The sequence below is a fragment of the Propithecus coquereli genome, unplaced genomic scaffold (assembly GCF_000956105.1).
Source record: "Propithecus coquereli isolate 6110/MARCELLA unplaced genomic scaffold, Pcoq_1.0 Scaffold3, whole genome shotgun sequence".
NCBI lineage: Eukaryota > Metazoa > Chordata > Mammalia > Primates > Indriidae > Propithecus > Propithecus coquereli.
The window spans coordinates 16989826-17005892 of NW_012148618.1; positions in this window are offsets into that span (position 1 = coordinate 16989826).

Genomic DNA, 16067 nt, shown 5'->3' on the forward strand with positions numbered 1-16067 from the left:
ACAAAATATCATGTTAACCAGAATTTCTGTTAACCAGAAATTCAATCTTAACCCCCTTGTGGTAGAGTGAGAAGAACATGGGTTTAGGAATCCAGCAAGATGATGTCGAGTCCCAGACATATGTTTACAAAGGGAACTTATCATGGGCAATTACTGAAGGACTCTGAATTCCAAGCCCTCACCTGTGAGGTGGGGATGAGAGCGCCCATTTCCCGGAGTCGGTGGGTTAATTACCTCATTTACTAACACATAAAAGGTTATCAGGGATGTATTAGTTTCTCCACATTTTCACTTATTATCTATCAAAGATACTTTGGTTACTTTGAAATTGCTTGCAGAAAGCAATCTAAAATATTTTTGAGGCTTATAAAGAAGTTTATGAAAATGAACGTGCTGCCAAGAACGAGATATCTATTTAACAGAGTTGAAAGTGAGAGGTTGGCTAGCCCGTGTGAATGTCATCAAGCCATCGGAAAACCTAAACCAGCTCATAAACAAATGTTACCTTAGCCATGAAGAAAGCAGTGCAGTGTTTTGGGAGAAATTTAGATGTGGACTAAGAGACTTAGATTTGAATTCTGGCCAGACAATCCCTCACTAGTTGCGTGACTTTGGACAAATCACTTGACCTTTTTGTGTCTTTGTTTCCTCATTTACAAACTAGAGATATTAATGTGTCGTAATTACTTTAACACCTTATTGTAAGGGTGCAAGCAGATGAAATTAGTCATAAGTTTCATAAGCTGAAAAGTGCTCTGAATACATGGCAAGTCATTATTACCACAATTGCATTCTATTAATACCTCAATCAACCAATATTTTATCTGTATACTTAGTAGAAATTTTTGCACTATTTTACAACACTCTAAGTAGCTTACAACGGGCATTAACATATTTTACTTTTTATGTGACTTCTCTGTAATATATCTCTAGTTCTATATTATATAGAGTGGATGATTCAAAATAATACATACAGCATACAGAATGTTTTCATAGAATTGAAAACGATGGAAAAGAAAAATAAACTGTCTAAAAAAAAAAAAAAAAAAAAAAAAAAAAGATCAGTCCCACAGTTTGAACGCACGATCTTCATCCTTAATTTACACAAAGTAAAAGAGCTCTGATTTGGGTCAAGTCCACATGAAATCATTTAGGGTTTCATGCACAACTTGTATTTTTAATAGGTACTCACTCTTAAGGAGGGAGCCAAGAGAGTTTAAAGTTTTCTTCCCTTTTATAGTTTATTCTCTTCTTTCATTCTGGATGAATATAGAATGCCCAGACATTGGAAAACTTTCTTCCTAGGTATTTCCCAACTTATGGAGAGCCAGGGATAACTAGTTGAGGCAAAGAGGAGAGGGCGCACACAGTAAATGGCTGAGGTCAGTTCTGCTCTTAGGGGGCAGAGCAGCGTAGTGGTTGAGAGGGCTTAGCTCTAAAACCAAAGAGGCTTATGTTTTCCTGACCATGTGTGAAATCTTGAGCAAATACCTTAACGACTCTTGGCTTCGGCTTCCTACATATGAATAATATTATGTGTATATCTCACAGGGTGGTTGTGAGCATTAGATGAGATAATCCCTGAAAAGCTCTTGATTGGCACACTAAATACTCAATACCGACAGCTGTTAATAACAGCTAAATTTTGGAGAAAGAGGCTCTCTCTTCCTTTTTTAAACATAAAAGAGACAAAGGGGATAAAGAAGACTTGGGTGGGCCTAATGCGAAAAGAGTCATGAACTAAGTCAACTGAGTCAGTCTTAACCTAAAAAAGCTTAGACTCTTAGAGGTCCCATACACTGTATAGCCCAGTTGCAATGAATAACTTTGTATAAACATCATTCCTTATTTTTGAATAGACCACATAATAGATTGTTATTATTTTTGCTTTAAGTTAGATAACTAATTATCTTTTCAAGAAACTAAAAATATTGAATTTGCAACTCTAGAGGTTATGTTTTTAAATCTTAATTTTTTTCTTCATTAATTTAATGTCATCTCCTACATTGTTGATCTTGTAGGCCATATTTAGAATCACTGTTTTAATATTCTTTTTTACTAATTCCATTGCCTCTACCATATGAGGGCCTTCTCTACTGATTGATTATTTTCCCTGCTTTTGGTCTATATATTCTGCTTTTACTGCCTGCCTTGTAATTTTTTTATTGAATGGCACACATTTTGATTTTTACATTTTTGGGTGATTTTGGTGTCTTCTTTCAAATAGTGTATTTATGTGTCCTGGCACACAGTTACTTGGAATTATTTGGGTGATTCCTAGATTTTCTTTTAAGCTCTATTAGGAAAGCTTCAGCACACCTTTATTTTTGGGTGAATATAGTTCTACTAGATCCCCTTGTATTATGAGGTCTTTTCCTGCTGACTGGTCAGAATATGATTTATTCCAAGTCTTCTAAGAATTCTAAGAATTGGTTAATCTACTGCTTTTTGGTGTTTCTTTCCAAGACCTCAAGTAGTTTTCTCTCATGACTGTGCATATCAGTACTCAGTCAACGACTGCTTATTTCTGCGGATTCTCCAGAGCTTGCTTCTTTCCACGAAGCAACCTCCTACCTAGTATTTTGCCCCTCAAATGGAGCCTCCTTGGCCTCCACAAACTCCAGTCTGTGTTTTCTCAAGTCAGGAATACTCCCAAACTATATTTGCGGCCACCTCTCTGCATGGTGCTAGAAACTGCCTCTAGGCAGAAAGCTGGGCAATTGTTGGGCTCCTCTCATCTGCTTTCCTTCTATTAAGGATCCCAGTCATGTGCTGCCTCTTGTGTGGTGTCTGGAAACCATTATTTTATATATTTTGTCTAGCTCTCTGATTGTTTAAGTCAGGAAGGTCAGTCCATTCCCTGTAATATCCTCATGGCTGAGAGCAAAAGCCTACAACTCTGTCTTTACTCTTGAATGATTGATTGACTGTTTTCTTTCATCACTTTTACACATATTATTTTATGAACTTACTGCTTTTGAGACATTTACTGCCAGTGAATTTGTCATTTCTTTATAAGTAATTTGTCTTTACTTCTGAAGGAGTATCTGTGTGGCACATTACAACAATCACAACATGTTACATTAAGTTTTCTCTTTCTTGCATGTCTTTATTCATTTTAATCATAAATAGTTAATAAGCTTTATCTTACAGTTTAGCTATCAGAGCTATCTGAATTTTTTGTATGTTTAATTGTGTGGTTTATTGTGTCTGCTGACTTTTGCTAGTGCTAATGACACAAGACCTTTTTTTCCTGGTAGATTTTGTAATTATGCACCAGGAGTTATTTTCTGTGAGAATTTAAGTGTGGAAAGTCTCTGTAGCTTATACTGGAGTTCTGTCTTTCTAGAGTGTTTATGTTTGCCTATTGCTTTATGTTTTCATAGGTTTTTATTTTATGTTAATTTTAATGGATTTCTGTACCATATGGTTAGCATACATTTGAACTCCAAACCCATGAGAGATTCAGGCCTATGTTATCAAATTTTTGAGAAAGCCTTTGATGTTGTTATTATTCCTCCAGCCAGAGCCAAGGTGGTTAAATAAAGATTTTTTATTGTCTCTTTGTGCTGAACTTTTTTGAGTTACCACCTTCTTTATATTATATGAGTGTTTATGGGTTATAGCTTTACATAACTTTCTCACAAAGACTCACAGTCTCATCTTCTATTTTCGTGGGACAATGAAATTGTAAATTTACATGATTATGTACATATACGTATATATATCATGAATTAATTCCAGCTGATGTAACAAATTACCCCAGTATTTTAGAGGCTTAACAAAGTACAAGTTTATTATTCGTACATATCCAAATATCCAAAAAAATTGAGTACCTCTCTTGGATACTTTTTTCTAAACAGTGAGTTGGAGATCTACATGACTTCCATGACATGATCTCCCCATTTTCCTCTGCATTTACATACATGGATGGGGGAGAGAGCTTATAGAACAGTATGTAGTATGTATTTATACTAATGCCTCCTACCTGCAATCCATTGGCCAGAACTCAGTCACATGGTCAACCTAGCTGCAAGGGAGGCTAGGAAAGATAGAAGAACCTGTGAATGTGTAGAGCTTGACTGAAAACCACCACAGGATGATCCCAGTATTACTCATAGGTTGAATGCTCTGGTTTCTAGTTTCCTCTTTCTTTTATGTTCTTGTGAGCTCAGCTAAACATTTTAATAGGTGTTAGCCTGCATTTCCAGGTATTTTGTTCTTGGAAGGCTTTCAGGTTGTTTGATTCAACATATTGGAGAACAAGAGTCCAAATTTGCCAATCTAAATGCAACTATCTACATGGGAATATCATCTGAAAATTATTGAAATTTTCCAAAATCTAACACAGTGCCTGACATATAGGAAGTGATTAATAAATGTTGATTAAATTGAAAAATAATAAAACCCGGTGCACTGCAGAAAACTCTATGCAAGATCTCAAGAATCTGTGAGTTGCAAAGGCCAATAAGAGAGTGCTCCTGAACTATGACTGGAATCCCTTTCATGCTGTTGCAAATGGAAATATCCCCTCCCTCACTCTATGAAAGTTAGGCCTCTGTTCTCATAATGTCATCAGGGCTAGATAGATCTTACCTTTCTTTCATGTTTATAGCTTCATAATATGATCATTTTGAGTGAGGGGGCTTTGCCTTATTCACCTTGTCTAGCATCATATGAATAATATAGTTTTAGTGTTTGTGAATTTTCAATTCTCCTTCTTAACTTGTCTTTTATTTGAGATTTTAAAGCACATGGTGTTCTATGTCCACATTCCGAGGACCTAGGGGATCCCTTTTTATCTGTCATTATTTTTTTCAGCAGGCAAATGGCATATTTTCATCCTAGTCTATCCTAACATTTTATTGCATCTATAAATTTATAAAGGGTACAAGGTTGGGGGTGTTTGTAAGAGCTAGACACAGAGGCCCATGTACCTCTGCATCACTGTTCACATTCACAGAATGTGCAGTCAGTATTTATGTGCCCTGGAAAACCAGGTTGGATGACAGCATCTAGAGAACACTTTTATCTTTCACTTTAGTTTCATTTCCTGGTGTCATGGCAGATGAGTGCATGTTCCCTTTGCTGTTGGCAGGTATCGTACCCACATTCAACTATGTTTTTCCTGTAATTTACTTCTTTTGTTCTTCTGGAAGTAAATGTCACTCATAGTTTCTTGTAGCTCCCATTGGTCTAAAGTGTATAAAATGCAAACCTTGAGTCCTGAACTGCTGGCTGATCTGTGGATATTGCAAGCCCCAGATCAATGGGACCATGCCATGGAACAGGGGGAAAACCTTGGAAATAACCTCAGACAAGTCCATTAACCTCTTTCGGCCTTAGCTTCTTTATTGTATTAGGTTACTAAATATAAAATGTCCAATTTCCTTAAGTAGTAAGTTTGACAGTTGATATCTCTAACATTTTATTTTGACCCTTCTTGTTTTATGTTTATTGTGAAGGTACATCCTCATCCTTTCAAATGCATGCTTTGGCTTGTGACTATCTTTCAAAATTTTTTAGAGCAATTTTTGTGAAACCACAGACCAGTAAAAAAATTCATGTTATTTTCGAATCTGAGTTCTGTCATGGAACCAATGCAGCACAGACAGCTAGAAATATCAATGAAGCATTTGGGAAAGATGTAGCTAATGAACACACAGCATGTCAATGGTTGGAAAGTTCCATTCTGGTGATTTTAATCTTGAAAATGAGCCATGGGGGAGACCTGAGACCAAGGTGTATAATGATAAGCCAAAAGCTGTAGTGAAAGCGAATCCATCTCAACCTATGCATGAATTAGCAGCAAGATTTGATGTTACTATTCCAGCAATATTGGACCATTTGAAACAAATTGGCAAGGTAAAGAAGCTAATTATCAGGGAAGTGCAAATAAAAACCACAACGAGATATCATTTAACTCCAATTAGGATGGCTTTTATCAAAAAGACCCAAAACAATAAATGTTGGCGTGGATGTGAAGAGGCAGGAACACTCATACACTGCTGGTGGGACTGCAAACTAGTACAACCTCTGTAGAAAGTAATGTGGAGATACCTCAAAGAGCTACAAGTAGAATTATCGTTTGATCCAGCAATCCCATTACTGGGCATCTACCCAAAGGGAAAAAAGAGATTCTATCAAAAAGACATCTGCACTAGAATGTTTATAGCAGCACAATTCACAATTGCAAAAGATGTGGAAAAAACCCAAATGCCCATCAATACAGGAATGGATTAATAAAATGTGGTATATGTATACCATGGAGTACTACTCAGAAAAAACAATGGTGATCTAGCATCTCTTGTATTTTCGTGGATAGAGCCAGAGCCCATTCCACTAAGTGAAGTATCACGAGAATGGAAAAACAAACACCACGTGCACGTTCATTACACATAGAACACATACAACACTTATGTGTAAAATTCACTGGGTGTCAGGAAGGTGGGAGGGAGGAAGGGATGAGAATATTCACACCTAATGGGTGCGGTGCGCATCTTCCGGGGGATGGACCCACTTGAAGCTCTGACTTGGGTGGGGCAAAGGCAATATATTTAACCTAAACATTTGTTCCCTCGTAATATGCTGAAATAAAAAAAAAAAAAGAAGCTGGATAGATGGGTTCTGCGTGAATTAAATGAGCATCAGAAGAGAAATCATCTCGAAGCTTGCTTTCTTTGCTGTTAAGACATAAAAGTGAACCATTTCTACACTGTATTGTTATGTGTGATGAAAAATGGATTCTTTTTGACAATCGCAAGTGTTTGGCACAATGCTTGGATAAAGATGAAATGCCTAAACACAGTCCAAAACTGAATATTCATCAGAAAAAGCTAATGGTGTCTGTTTGGTGGTCCAGCACTGGTATTATCCCCTACAGCTTCATGAAACCTGGTCAATCAATGACAGTGGATGTCTACTGCAACCAACTGGATGAAATGATGAGGATGCTTGTGATTAAGCAGCCAAGATTGGTCAACAGAGACAGGCCAATGCTGTTGCAAGACAGTGCTCGACCACATGTCACACAAACAACACTGCTGAAACTGTAGAGGCTGGACTTGGAAACTCTCTGTCATCTACCATATTCACCAGGCCTTGCACCAATTGACTACCACTTCTTCCAGGCTTTTGGTCACTTCTTGCATGGAAAAATATTCAATTCTCAACAAGCTATGGAAAATGCCTTTGGTGATTTCATCGCCACTCACTCTCCAGGCTTTTTTGCTGCTAGCATAAACAAGCTATTGTTAAGATGGCAAAACTGTGTGGATAGTTTAGGCGCATACTTTGATTAATTGTACTGCTTCTTGTTTGAGATATAATAAACTACACTTTTGATTCAAAATCGGACATTTCATGTTTATTGACCTAACAAAATGTAGATGCTAACCTATATCATCCTTTCTAATGTGAACTTTTAGGATTCTAGCTCTTGTTGACGTTTCTATTAATCATTAGTTTCTGCATTTCTTTGTGAATTGTTTGAAGATTTTTCTTACATGTATACTTAATTATTGGCCTTCACCATTAATTACAACTTTGAATATCTATCTATGTATTCAAATTTTAAATGTGGATGTATTGTTATAAGTGTATGTGATCCAATTTCATTTGGTGTTGCATTAAAGAAAACCTAGACTATAAGTAAGTCAAATATTTTATTGAAATCTTCCAAATATTTCACAGCAATGTTTCTTAACATCTCTTGTCCTTTCTTCAATTCTCTGTCTTCATAAACTATCTGTGGACTCTTTCTCCCTCAAATGTAGAAGACTCTCTTAATCCCTTACCTTCTCACTTCCTCCTATCATTTCCTCATACTTATTTCATGTTTTACAGAGATTCTTGCTAGCTTCCTCAGCCCCCTGGGAATTACAGTTTGTCTTCTGTTCTCAGTATGTTCTTATCCTTGTCTTCATCCTCTGTCCCCATCCAGTTCTTGGGCAAAGGGTAAAAGGCAGGGAGGCAGACAGCGAATGTTCACATTTTTGCCATATTTATCTCTAAGTGATGATTTTTTGCAAATTGTTATGATAGGACAGAATGATATTTCAAGGACATAATGGTGAGAAACGTGACAACGATGTGCCTCGGCTCCTTACCTGTAGTGTGGGAGAGACACTAAGGAAACAAAATAATTAAATTCCCCATAATAATCCCTTCTCTTCTCTTACATTGAGTTCATTAAAGTATGGGGAGTCATGAATACTTGTAATGTCAAGCTGGGCACACTGCTCATTGTTACCTTTCCTCCCAAATACTAGAAAACTATAGGACCTTCATTGGCTAGTTTCAAAATAATGGAATATTTAAGTGCCCACTCTGGGCAATAATTGCCCCCAAATCCCATTCTAAGACAAGTTATTTATAAGGCAGAAAACTCTAGACAGCTAATTCAATCTTTCATTTTTTTTAAAATTCTAACTTTCTTGAGAGTGTTTTAAATTCTAACTCTCTTGAATTGGCCAGTTTTTGACCAAGTTTATTGCTATCCAGCCTAGATGTCCACAAATGGGTGCAAATTATTGAATCATCTGGACTCATCTCCTACCATTTGACCCTTTAAACAGAAGGCATCCTGTATTATTTAAGAACCATTGGCTACTAACTTTAAATAATGAAGGCTGTTCTATATGTAAAATGTCTCAAGGGATGCAGCTGACTGCACTGTTTTGGCAGCTTACGACATCAGAGCAGGCATCTCTGTGATGAGTCTAGCCATCTTTTAGTGTTGTCACTTCATGACCACAGAATGGCTGCTGTAGCCTTAGCTTTATGTTTGCATTCAAGCAGAAAGAAGGGGGAGGAAAAAATGTTATACCAGGATTTCTTTTTTTATTTCATTAGGAAAACATAACAACTCCACCCCAACCTCTGCCCACTGCCACCTGAGCAGACATGTCATTGGATAGAACTGTATCCTGTAGGCACCCCTACCTGTATTGGAGGCTAGCAAAGGATAGGAGAGGATTGATTCATGAGCCACTGCCTGGGGTGAATACTGTTCCTCTGAAAGGATTGGGTGTTTCTCTCAAGGAAAATGGGGCAAGGGGTCTGGTGCAGCCAAGTCCCACTTGTTCTGCTGGACCTCTTATGGAAATAGAGAATCAGCTTTTAAAGAAGAGTTGACCAAACAATCTTCAACATATGGGAGCAGGAAGGAGGAAGAGGAAAGGGATAAGGAAGCAAGAATACCTATCAGGAAGGTAATGGAACTGAGGCATTTTTCCTGGTGGGCCTAGAGTTTGAATTATGTTTCTCTGTAGAGTTCATCATCCATTCTGCCTTGAATCTTACTAATGTGGAATTATCCACCCATTCCACCTTGATGCTTTTAGATATTCTATTTTAATCTGAGTTCCTTAGATTAAAATGCCTCCTCATGGAGAGAGACACAGTGTGACTGCTGGTCTATCCCTTCCCTTTAGTTTTATAAAGATAAGTGACGAACTGAATGTATAATTCTCTGAGAACTTGGAAGGCACAATGGTATTGCCAAAATCACGTAGTTAACATGTGGATGTGGAAGCGTTCTTCTCTCTTAGGGAAACAGATTTTTCTGGAATGCTGGAGAACTAGAGGAGGAGGTATATTCAGAAACACTTGCAAACAGAATCTGCATCCACGCTTCAGCTCTAGATGTGGCCTTGCTGCCTTGGAATTTTTTTGAAGAACCGAAGAGTCCAGTGATTAAAAACATTTCTTTAAATGTATTCAATAAATGTTTTGTAGTAGTAACTTCTAGATGGAGATGCAAACTTCAGGAATAAAAGACACTGGTGAATCAAGAACAGAGCTCTTCAGATCTGGTTAAGACACTGCTTTGTGTGGGCAACGCCACTGCAGCTTTGTGCCCCCACTGGGGACTGCAAAGTTTAAGACTTTCTGGTGAAATCTGTCATTTCAGTTCCAGCCCTGTGTGTCATCTCACATCCATTAAAATATTTTACCTGTGAGGACCTAAATGATGAAGTAAATCTCACCGTAGGATAGACCTATGCGTGTGGTTCTTTCCCTCTTGCTGGCCCCCAGAAATGCAAGTTTCTCCAGGGGGATTAACAATATGGAAGACTGGTCCTGTCCTTTCTTTCCAGGGCTGGGCTTTCAAGTCACACTACTCCAGGGTTGTCTGGGGGAAAGACCACGCTAACATGGAACAAGTTGCTGCTTTTGGAAGGATGCCAGAAAGCATCTTGTTTATGCAAATGATCCCTATGCCAGCCTCAGCTAGTGCATGAAATGAGTTCCAAGGAAAGGCAAACAGTGACAAAACTTGGGAGGCACCCGATAAGACACTGATAGCATGCTTATTCATAATTATCCACCAAAACCCTGATAAGAATTGGTGAATCTGCTCACCTTATTGACGCATTAGGAGAAATTTTTCTGGGAAACATTAAACTGAGAACAAGTCTTCAGAGATACAGTCCTGAACCCCAAAACACAGGCTTATGCTGAGAAGTAATTTCTGGGATCCAGGGCTGCAGTGCAGCTGGGTGATATAGGGAGAGAATGCTTATTGGATCCCAGCAAAGCAACCCTGTCCTTCCATCATGGTTTCCTCCTGCTAATAAAGGAGCAGCCTGTCTCTATAAGAGTGACTTTAGTTCCCATTAGCCATGAATTTGGATCAAAAATAACTTGTAAGAATCCAAGAAATGTGGGCTTTAACCACAGGATGCCAAAAACCTGCGGGAATAACACAAGATCAGCAGCCTAACCAAGCAGAAAGCAACAATTTTTATTACAAAGCAAGGAGCAACCGCAAAATTGAAAGGCATGAGCTGTATCAACCAGTTATAAATACAGCAGCAAAAGAAGCCTCACAGAAAGATGCCACGTGGAAAATGTTCTGTGAGCTTCTTAAGGAAACACAGAGCAGAGAGCATGGTGCAGAACTAACATCCCACAGGCTAATTCTTGCTGTCAGGTTACAATGCCTTGATTTGCAGTGATTGTCAAAAACATGCGTTGATGGAGTTCATCCCCACCCCTGCACTTCAAATACAGCTATCCTAGTAACTTCACTGACAGCAAATACAGGGACAGCTGCCACGTGCTGAGTCTACTGCGCTGAAAGAAGGTTCTGCCACCCAGCCACTGAGGGTCTAAGGTTTTGCCATTGAATACAGTGACTTAATAGATCACTTTTGCTCCTTCCCTCTTCTGTAATAGAATGTGCTCAAGCACAGCAGGTATAGAGTATCTGAGAAAGAGGCACTAAGGAAAACCTTTGATTACCTCATAATTTTGCATATGGCCAGTGTCATAGAGAAGAACAGAAGAGACTATTTGACTAAACATTTTATCTCAGTGCCAAGAACAAAACAAAAACTCTACTATTGGAGTGGTGAATATCTGTGCTTTCTTTAAGAGGTGATATCTGGAAACAAACAGCCTCAACAATAATCATCAGTTTATAACGCAAACTAGGCCTTGTTTGAATGACACTCCTTGGCCTGGCTGTAGTCACATTGAGTGTCAACAACACATAAATACTGAAGTGCGGAGCCTCAAGTGGATAGAAGATTACCCCTCTTTGATGCCTCAAACTAGCACTGTTCTATAAGAAAGTGGCTTTCTGATAATTAGAATTTTTTTTCAATTGAAATGTTATTAAAAATCCAAATGTGTAAAACAGAAGCAGAGTTTTTCTTTTTTAAGTTTTTATTTTCAAATAATTATAGGCTCCTACAATTTACAAAAATATACAGAAAGCTCTCAAATACCCTGCATCTGACTTCACTCAAAGGTAATACCTTACATACAACTCTAGTATAACATCAAATATCAAAACCAGGAAATTGTCATCAGTACCATCTATAGATCTTCTTCATTATTATATTTTAGTGAAACTTTGTAAATACTGGCTTGAGTCAAATAAAAAATCTCAAATATTACTGAAAACATAACTGAGGCATGTACTGTATTGTGGTTGCTTAGTTTTTGAATGTTTTGATGTCTGTCATATTAATGCCTGCATACTATCCTTTAATCAACTGAGAGAACATATGCTCTTGTAACAAGGTTTTTCACATATATTAATGGGGGGATATAAATTGGGGGATATAAATCCATGTTTCAAAGACTCTTATTGATAATTTTGTGTTTTTAGGCTGACATCTTGTATAATCTGATCAGATAATGATTTTTAAAAACTTTTAAGATGGGATGGCTTTCCTAAAATTACGAAACATCTCAATCCTCCCCTTTAAGTTAAGAGATTTCGGAGACTGAGAGGGCAGCTTTCAGGAGTACTGCTGTGTGCAGCGTGCCACACAGTGTGCTCAGCCACCAACCAGAATGGTCACTGCAAATGAACCGCCCCACGCTGCTCAGTGTCCTCTCGTTCTAAGTACCTGGAGGGGTGTTTTCATCTTGGGCTTTTAAAAAATATTAAAAAAAATGTTAACACAAATTAATTCTTCACACTATGGTGTATACTAAGTACAGTTTATGTAAAGTCAATTTAAGCATAAATATATTCAGCAAGTGACAGGGACTACACAGAAATTGTTCTATTTTTAAAGAGAGAACACCTTAAATGCCATAATAAACATCCTTTAGGGGTTTTCCATGCACCATACATTATCACATTTAATATTCCTAAACTTTCATTGTGGTAGGTATTATAAATTTTCTTTATAATTTTAAAATTTTTCAAATGAGGAAATGGGAAATAGAGTCTTTAAGACATTAAGTTGTGCTATATCTTAAGGCTAATAATAAAATCTTGGAGAATCCAAAATTTGAATGCCAGTTGAATAGTGAATCAGTGCTTTTCACTGCTGTATAATGGATCCTCATAGGACAGTGGGGACACTTTTATTCTAGATGGGTTACAGAGGCTCCCTGAAGCCCACACAGGGTCCTGTTCATCAGGCAACGTCTTGGTACCAATACTGGCATACTATTCACAAAGGTTCTCAGACTCTCTTTTTGAGACAACTGTTCAAAAGTCAGACTTTAATTTCAGCATCTTCTCCCCCAACTATCAAGATCTCACCTACATTTCTTACTCTGTTTCTAAATGTTGCTGCATGTAACAATGACAAACAGGGATTTTAAGAAGTATAATTCCGTTCATGTTTCCTTCAAACAGAAATGACCCCCGCAGATACTGTGTACCTAGGGATGCTTATTTTTTCAACTTTGTGGGACTTATCATCTTCCCAGGCACTACAGCACTAACTAGGCTGAAAAGAATGTACGCCCCCTTGTACTAAAATGTACTCTTCTTCCTTGTACTCGTAGTATTCTAGCTACAAGCAGATTGAGGACAAGGGCGGGTGTTTTATCCATTTATTCCCATTTTCTGTTACATAAGGGGAGATGCAGGTTATGTGGGATCTAAAGCTCATACAATTTGGCGATCTCTCTTTAAGAAACATAACGGAAACTCCTTTCATTTTTACAACACGGACACATTGTTAAGGATCCTTCCAGATCTTACGAAGACACCCATGCAGGGGCCTCTGGGAAGTTTAAACTTCAGTAGCTTCACAGAAAGGACAATCTCAACCTCTGTGGGGTAATGCTGATCTTCCGAAGTGATAGAGGAAAGAGATCATTGCATGACGTTTGTTTCAGAAACAGACAAACTTGAGAATTCCCCAGAGAACTGAGAGGGCTAACAGTCAAAGGGAGGAGCATAGGAAGCCCCTGGGAAAGATAAACCCCAGGTTTAGCATATACCTGGCATCTGGCAGAAAATTTTATTGACTAACGGAATGAGCACAGAGGATTTCCTCGAAAGGTCTCACAGGTCTTTAGACCATCTAATCTAATAAGCCAATGAATTAATTCTGCATTGGTAAAATAATCATATTTTGAATTAAAATTAAAAAAAAAAACCCTCCCTATTTCTCTATTTTAAATATGAAGTAGGACTTTGACTCTGTGATCATTCTCTGTATCCAGGATGCCAGATCAGTTGTCCTTGACACTCTGGAGCATTCAAGTTCATGACAGAGATGTGCAAATCCATATCCACATATGGTCAGACAAGCCTGGTAAGCAGAAGGACATGGCGAGCTGTGAAGTGCATCTGTCCTAGGCAAGATGTATGCCCAGAAAAAGTGGATTATGTCCGAGCTTTAAGATACTGTGGTGTCCAATTTATTCATAATATGTTTCAAGGCAGAAATCCAAGGATGCGTAAATGTAAAGAAGAGAAGGAATAAAAGCAACATTTGAAACTCAACAAGCTCCAGATCATTTTCATCAAAATTATTTCCAGTTGCTGTCAGTCCCCCTGAGCAGAGGCTTTTGTCAGGAGGCACGAAGCCAATGCAGTCCGGGTCCTGACGGTGTTCTTCATCCACCCAGGAAATATACAGTGGACCATTCGTACCATCTGTCACCCAGGTGTCAGTCATTGGAAGGCAGAGAGGAACCCGCAAAACCTCGTTTAAATGCCATTTGGAAAAGAGCTGAATCTTGCATTGGGAAAGAGACTGGGAGCTATGGAGCATGAGGAGAAGAGAGATCTCGTAAAAGGAGCATGAAGGAAGCAGAGATTTATGTTAAGGCTCTGACAAATGAGAAGAAATTCTTCTGTCATTTCTCAACCAATTGGATATAATTCTTCCTTTTGGAAGTCATAAAAAATTCAATATTTCAGAGGCATTTTGGAGTGATTGATATTATATTCTTTTTGTGTGTAAATATCCCCTTGTAATAATATTTGTGCACTCTTATTTTCTGAGAGTGAGAACATAGGGGAAGAAATTCCCGTGTTAGAAGGAATCCTAATCTTGATTTCATCTCAGGCTGTAATAAAAAATCTTCACTATAGTTACCCTCCTAAAATAACTATGATCTTTATTTAGAGACTGATCAAAGTCATATACAGTAGTCCCCCCTTATCCACAGGGGATACTTTCTAAGACCCCCAGTGGATGCCTGAAACCAAGGGTAGTGCCCAACCCTATATATGTTTTTTCCTTATGCTAGTTTATATATTAGGCACAATGAGAGACTGACAATAATTAATAATAATTAATAATAACTAATAATAAAACACGTATAATGATATACTGTTCACAATCCCTGGATAGAAGATTCATTCTTATTGTAGATGTTAACCTCAGCATACGATTTTTTTTCTTATTAAGTCAAAAACTTTCACCTCTTCACTCAAAAGAAGCACTTTATGGCCTCTCTTTGCCATATTCAAATTGCCAGTGTCACCACTCTTGCACTTTGGGGCCATGATTAAGTAAAATTAGGGTTACTTGAGTACAAGTGCTGTGATACTACACGGTCAGTCTGATAATGGAGACGGCTACTGAGTGACTACTTGGATACACTGGACAAAGGAACGATTCACATCCGCTGGCTTGAGATTTCATCACTACTCAGAATGGCATACAGTTTAGAACTTATGAATCTGCCATTTAATATTTTCAGATCATGGTTGACTGTAACTGAAACCTGTGGAAATCAAAACTGTGGATAATGAGGTACTATTGTATTGCATCTTTTACACTTGGTGTTTTAAGTGCTAACATCATTGGTCTCTAAGAGGTGTCCACTTTATTTGCCTTAAAATAAGACTGCCTTACGTCCAGTTAGGACTGCTTAATACAGAACACTGAGAAATTTTTTTTAATTATTTTTATTTTTAATTGTTATAGGTACATAATAGTTGTATATATTTATGGGGTACATGTGATGTTTTGATACAAGCATACAGTGTGCGTGTTACGATCAAATCAGGGTGATTGGGGTATACATCACTTCAAGCATTTATTATTTCTTGGTGCTAGGAACATTCCAAGTCCACCCTTTTAGTTGTTTTAAAATATGTAATAAATTATTACTAACTGTAGTCACCCTATTGTGCTACCAAATATTAGATCTTATTCATTCTAACTGATTGCAACAAAACCTAACTTGGGGCTTGGAAGAGTAAATAAGGATTTAGGCTATGTTTCTCAAATTTGAGTAATGCATGTTTCCTTTTAAAAAATAAAAAAAAAAATCTGGATTGTGAGTATTAATTTAAATGATTTTTATTATAATGTTACTTAAATATTTATGAACATAAAGCTAGGTAT